This window comes from Rhipicephalus sanguineus, chromosome 4 (genome assembly GCF_013339695.2).
Source record: "Rhipicephalus sanguineus isolate Rsan-2018 chromosome 4, BIME_Rsan_1.4, whole genome shotgun sequence".
Lineage (NCBI taxonomy): Eukaryota > Metazoa > Arthropoda > Arachnida > Ixodida > Ixodidae > Rhipicephalus > Rhipicephalus sanguineus.
Genome location: NC_051179.1, coordinates 87477433 through 87483940, shown reverse-complemented (window position 1 = coordinate 87483940; position 6508 = coordinate 87477433).

The following is a 6508-nucleotide window of genomic DNA, read 5'->3' as shown; positions in this document are numbered from 1 at the left end:
TTTTTGTGTCGCAAATGCATGGCTTTGCTCATGGAGAAGCAAGGTAGCTGTGGAGTCTTTGTAGATATCGGCTAAGGCGCACTGCAATCATATTCACTCTGACGAAGGCCGCTCCAACAACCCCAACCTGAGGTTATATATTAAACTGTGTATCTTCTTTTGCAAATATGTCTTCGGGTTCAGCGAGAATATTTGTTCTCACAATATATATATTGTAGAGAAGCATTGGAAATCTGTAATGGGCCGTCCTCTCGAGCGTCTTCTAGTGGGTCGCCCACTTCGCCTCTTCTCGGAGAGCACGCCCCTCGTGCTCGTGAGAGTATATATATATATATATATATATATATATATATATATATATATATATATATATATATATATATATATATATATATATATATATATATCTCGAAGCTAACTCTACCCTTCGCAAGTGATCATAATACCAAGCGTTTTGAAGATATGTACAAACATAGATCACTCATCGCTCGCGCAAGTGAAATATAGAAGATATAAAATGCAGATCATAACGCGGGTATTTCGGACACCGCTAAACCTACCGACAGATTTACTACTAATATAAAAGAACCGAAAACATGCGAGATCTCGAAACTGGGCGAACGTGCAGGAATACATAGGATTAAAAGGCAGAAAAGTAGCGTGTGGTTGAGCTCATGAAGTTAGCAAGCGCATTTAATTGAGCTGCGTGGAAATGCATGACTCTTTGAGCATCGCCACTAAAACCAACTATCAGTAATTTATGTAACCATTTGAAATCAATAGCCGTATATTTTTCCTCGTACCCGCTGTCTAGTGGTCATGGTGCTCGACTGCTGACCCGAGAGTAAGGGGATCGAATCCAGGCCGCGGCGGCCGCATTTTTGATAGAAGCCAGAATGCTTGAGGCCCGTGTACTTTGATTAAGTGCACGTGAAAGAGCATCAGTTGGTCGAAATTTCCGGAGCCCTCCTCTACGGCGTCCCTCATAATCATATCGTGGTTCTGGGACATTAAACTCCAGCGGTTATTCTTCCTCGTGCTAACGCCTCTAACCTTTCCAATAATATAGATGAGTCACGTGTAAATGTTTCCTAGTGAAATCACTGCGCTTTGACGCACATAACCTGTATAGCGTGTAAAAGCAACAGCGCTCAAACATTTTATAACGTCATAAAAGGTGAGTCAAAGGGAAGCAAACTAGATTCCATATGCTCCGTAGCTCTAGTCATTGAACCCAACTATTAGCAATAGCACTATTAGCAACAGCACTATGTTCGTCACGCAGCCATGTCATGCGATACCAATTTTGGTATATATCCAGTTCGCAAAACGGCCGGAAGCGCACCAAGACAGTGTAATGTAAAACATGCCGTACATGGCATGCATGTCATGATGTGCTTCTTAAGACGTCACACAGGCACGTCGCGCAATGCCAGTATTAGTGTGCATAGAGCTTGCGAACCGACCGTGACCGCATCATGAGCGTGGCATGCAAATCATGCCTTACATGCATGTAAATCATGCATGTCGTAATTTTCATCTTGTCACTTGCAATTTATGTTCGACGTACAGTCGCGTCGCGCAATACCAATGTTGATGTATATAAAGCTAGCGAAGCCGCTGCGTCCGCGCCATGAGTGTGGAGAGTAAGTCATATCATACGTGGCTTGCATGACATTATTTTTATGTAATGACCTGTCATTTATGTTCGTCATATGGTAACGTCGCACAATACCAATTTTGGTGTATGTCAAGCTACCAAGCAGGCCTCGAGCGCACCAGGGGCACGGCATGTAGATCATGCATTACATGACATGCATATCATGATTTTCATATTAACACCTGTTTGTCACACAGTCACGCCACGCAATACTAATCTTGGTGTATATCAAGCTAGCAAACTGGCTGCGAGCGCGCCATGAGAGTGCCAAGTAAGTCATGGCGTGCATGACATGCATGTCACGATTTTCAAGTTACTACCTGCCATTTATGTTAATCCTCCAGAAATGTCACGTTCATACCAATTTAGGTATATATCCATTTAAAAAGACGGCCGCGGGAACCCCGAGACCATGTCATGTATATCTTGCTGTACAGGGCATGCAAGAGAGGTACAAACATAATTGTCACGTATGTTTGTAATACGCAATTGTCACGCCATACCAATTGCGGTATATATCAAGTTAACCAAGCGGCCGCAAGAGCACCACAGCTATGGCATGCAAATCATACCGTTCATGACATGCATATCATGATTTTCATATTATCACCTGTCATTTATGTTTGTCATACAGTCATGTTATGCCATACCAATTTTGGAATACATCCCGTTAACGCAACGGCTAGGAGAGGACAAAGACTTAGGCGAATAGATTGATAGATTGCCTTTATAGAGAAATTGCCTTTTACACATGCTGAGGCATAGCTTTCAGGTTGCTGATGTATTACGAAAGGCCCACAAGTGTTTGCAATGCCTCAAAAATAATAAGAAATCTTCTTTATGTATAAGTGCTGTGTTTCTAAATTTATTCAGCATATCCTGATGATTTAACCCTTTGCTGCGTTTTCCCTACAGTTATATTACTCTTTATTACAATACGTTTAAATATTCAGCCAAAGCATAATCCTCTGAAAAAAGGAAAACTGAATCAAAGCTTCTGTGTCTCACCATCATCATTGTGAAAATATTTCAGGTTCACCACAACACGAAGAACACCCACAGTGATCTCTACTTCACATCTTCATTTCTTCACGTCATTTATCTCGAATGCGTCCTCTACTGCATTTTCTGATTTGGGTAACCATTCCACTGCTCTAACTGACCATTGGTTGTCTGTCCCACGCATTACATGGTCGGCCGAGGTCCATTTCTTTCACTTGATGTCAAATGGAATATTCGCGACATCTGTTTGTTCGACCCATTCTGCCGTCCTCTGATATCTCAATGTTAGGCCTATCGTTTTCCGTTTCATTGCACGGTTCGCGGTCGATAACATTTTCTTAAATTTTTTTGTCATACTCCAACTTGGCGATCCCTATATTAGAACTGGAGATGCATTGATTGCATACTTTTCGCTTCACAGACAGCCGCAGCTTCCCCGTCAATGTTTGGGATTATATGCCCTATACGCTCCAGCCCATCTTGATTATTGTGCGAATTTCTTATTTGCGAGGTGCCTCGTCTTTAGTAATTGTACTAGGTAGCATAATCTTGAACTTACTCCAAAGGATGGTTTCCAGTGGTGAACACTTACGCATCCCTACACAAGCTTTATACCCCTGACACATGGGCCGAAGTGAAAATACTTTGCAGCAAACCTCATTTTGTTGCTGTGAAACAGTCTTTGAAGAAAGGAGTTGCGCGGAGGACACACGGCATCGTATTAAGTTCTTTACATGCTTTCTCAGATGAAGGCTTCAGAAAAAAATGGCAGTACTTTTTAAAGCAGGCAGACGGAAAGCGTTTTGACAAACAGACCGGTTTGATAGGGACAGTGTTCACCACACCCATTCTGCAGACTTCATTTCAACATGTTATCTCTTGCACTTTGCCCTTTCCTTATCTATCAATAGCCGCCGTTCAGGTGTCAGATGCTCTAGTTAGGCAGTTACAATGCGGCGGTCGGTCTTCTGGTTGCTTTCCCCCTTTTGCGTTTGCTCAAGCCGGTAAGCCCTTATTGCCCGAAGGGCCACGAAGCAAACGACACCGCCGGAATTCAACATGGCTGTGCCGTGGAGGTGATGTGTGCGTTTCAGAATTTAGCTAGCGTAAATATTCACCGTTCGACGAACCGCATTGCTACATTACTGGGTTCTTGCACGGAAATACAAAGGGTGGGCTGTTGGCCTCGGCTGTGCATTTTTAATGGCGTCACGCATATTTAAACAGCCGCCAGAGGAGATTAGACGTCACCCAGGGAGACTTCGTTCAAAGGGTTGATTGAGGAGTTTGCACGATGTATGCGAGAGAACATCCTTAACGTTTCAAGAAAATATGCGGGATCTGCTTTTCTCAAAATAAACTTTCCCGGGAGGAAGATTCCGTGTGTCATCTGTTTTGTCGTGTGCCACTGCGCGTGAACACCTTTCCGGAAGATGCCCCCTTACCTAAACGGCTTTAGAGAAATTTTTTGCGCCCTTCAGGTATGCTGCACGTTCACCTTCACAGAGTGGAATTACGGTGAGTGTTTTCTAACCATCCGCTGAATAATATTCGGGGAGTCGTATCTCCTTGTCTGCCTGCTTTTATGTGTGGAGCACTTGAGAGGCTCGGTCTGTCGTATGCTGTCATCGCACACTGCCGTCGTCTTCTGATGACGCTTGGCGTAACGCTGAAAAACCATACGTAGCACAGTAGTCTATAGAACAGCCATGTATAGCAAGGGGGCGGGAAAGAAAGTGAGGCGGAGGAGGAGTGATGTGAGGGTGAGCAGGAGGTAGAGGAGGAAGGGAGCGGAGAGGATAAAGGAATATTTTGCAATCGTATGCTGCCTTCTTATGTCACCGCTAGGCGTCACATAGGGAAAACCATGTATAGTATAGGCATGTATAGAAAGGAAGCTGGAAAGGGAAGTGAGGGTGATGAGTGGTGTGAGGGGGAGGAGGATTGCAAGGAGAAAGAGAGGGTAGAGCTTAGCATGGCGTAATACTGCGTCACGCAGGCAGAACCATGTGCGCATAGTCATGTGCAGTGAGGTTGCGGGAATGGGAAGTCAGGGTGAGGAGAAGGAAAAGGAGGAGGGGAGAGGGTGAGGCATAGCATAGCCACGTATGGCGTCACGCAGGCAAACCTGTGTATAATATCTCGCAGGGACAGTTGGGCAAGTAGGTTCAAATTTATATTTGATGATTTTGGGGTGTGGTGTAGTTTTTTCGCACTTTATTCAAATTGGGGAGGAGGGAAAGGAAGATAGCAGAGGGTAAAGCATAACATAGCCATGTATTGTGTCACGCAGGCAGAACCATGCGCAGCACAACCATCTATAGCATAACAATGTATACCATAGGGCGGAACAAGGAAGTGAGGGCCAGGAGGAAGAAAAGAAGGGAGTATGCTGTCATCGTATGCTGCCATTTTAGGCAACCGCTTGGCGTCCCACATGGAAGACCATGTACAGCATAGCCATGTGTAGCTAGTGGGTTGGAAAGGAAAGTGAGGGTAAGGAGTGATGTGAGGGTCAGGAGGATGGAAAAGAGGAAGGGTGAGGGTAAATCATAGCATAGCCATATATGGCGTCACTGAGGCAAAACCATGCATAGATTATGGATGTATAATATGGTATAGTATGGGTGTGGAAAAGGAAAGTGATGGGGAAGAGGAGGGAAAGGTTGGGAGATAGTAAAGCTTAGCCTAACCATCTATGGCGTCACGCAGGCAAAGCTCTGTATAACGTAGCCATCTTTAGCATAGCCATACATAGCAAGCAGGTGGGAAAGGAAAGTGAGGGGGAGCAGAAAAAGGAGGAAGGGAGAGGCGAAGCCAGGTATTGCGCCACGCAGGCATCACCATATAATTGAGACAGCCTCCGCGCGAGACGACCATCTTCTTTGTGGATGCTGCTGGGGGTTGGTACACGGCGGCCGTCATCCACCGGGAAAGAGAAAAAGAGTAAGGCCACCGTTCAAGGCCTTACTTTCCGTGCCCCAAACATTACATTTGCGGAGGAGATCGCCATTGCACTGGCCGCCGCAGATCCAGAGTACCGGGTCATTAGAGTGACAGAGACAACACCAACGAAAGAGGGATCTTCGCCAGTTTCGATATCGCCCTTAGCTCGTTGGTGACCGTGGGAAAATTGGCGACATTTTGTACACTCTAGTGATTGTTTTTTAAGAGTAGTAAAGATAGATACAGTATAATATTATACATCAATATAAAGCTAAGTGATTGTACTTTTTAGTGGTATTACTTTAAAAGTTACTATTAGGGTAATTTATGAAAAACAGTATTTAATGAACATTCCAAATAACATTTTTAATGTTGTTCTACCAATATGAAAGAAAACAGAACGAAGAATAATCTGAAGTGTACAAAACGTTTCTTCAACCGTTTTCTACATTACAGGAAAGTTTGAGCGATTAAGCTCAAAAGGCGTATGAGTTTCCTTTTTTTGTATGCCCAGTGAAAGCTGCATTATTCCATCTGGTTGCACGGTTGTATTTCTTCCCTCTACAAATATAATTTAGAAGAAAATAAATATCGTATTGATCCATAGGTATTTCAGGCAATTATGCTAAATAGGAGCACAGAAAAAAATTCAGATAATAAAAGGTAGGACTGAACACTGCACCAAAATATCCTAACGTATGGCTTCAACACACACAGTAAAAATATCCTAAACTTCTAAACTGGAATACACTCTTCCAATTTCAATGTCTGACACTCATGTCTGAAAGCTCTAAGATGTGAAAAAATTCTAGGGTCGGTGTCCAACTTGGCGAAACGCGTTACAAGTGGCATTTGTCCGGTTTACATGTTTCTTGATCTCACATCCCTTTTTGTATTTTC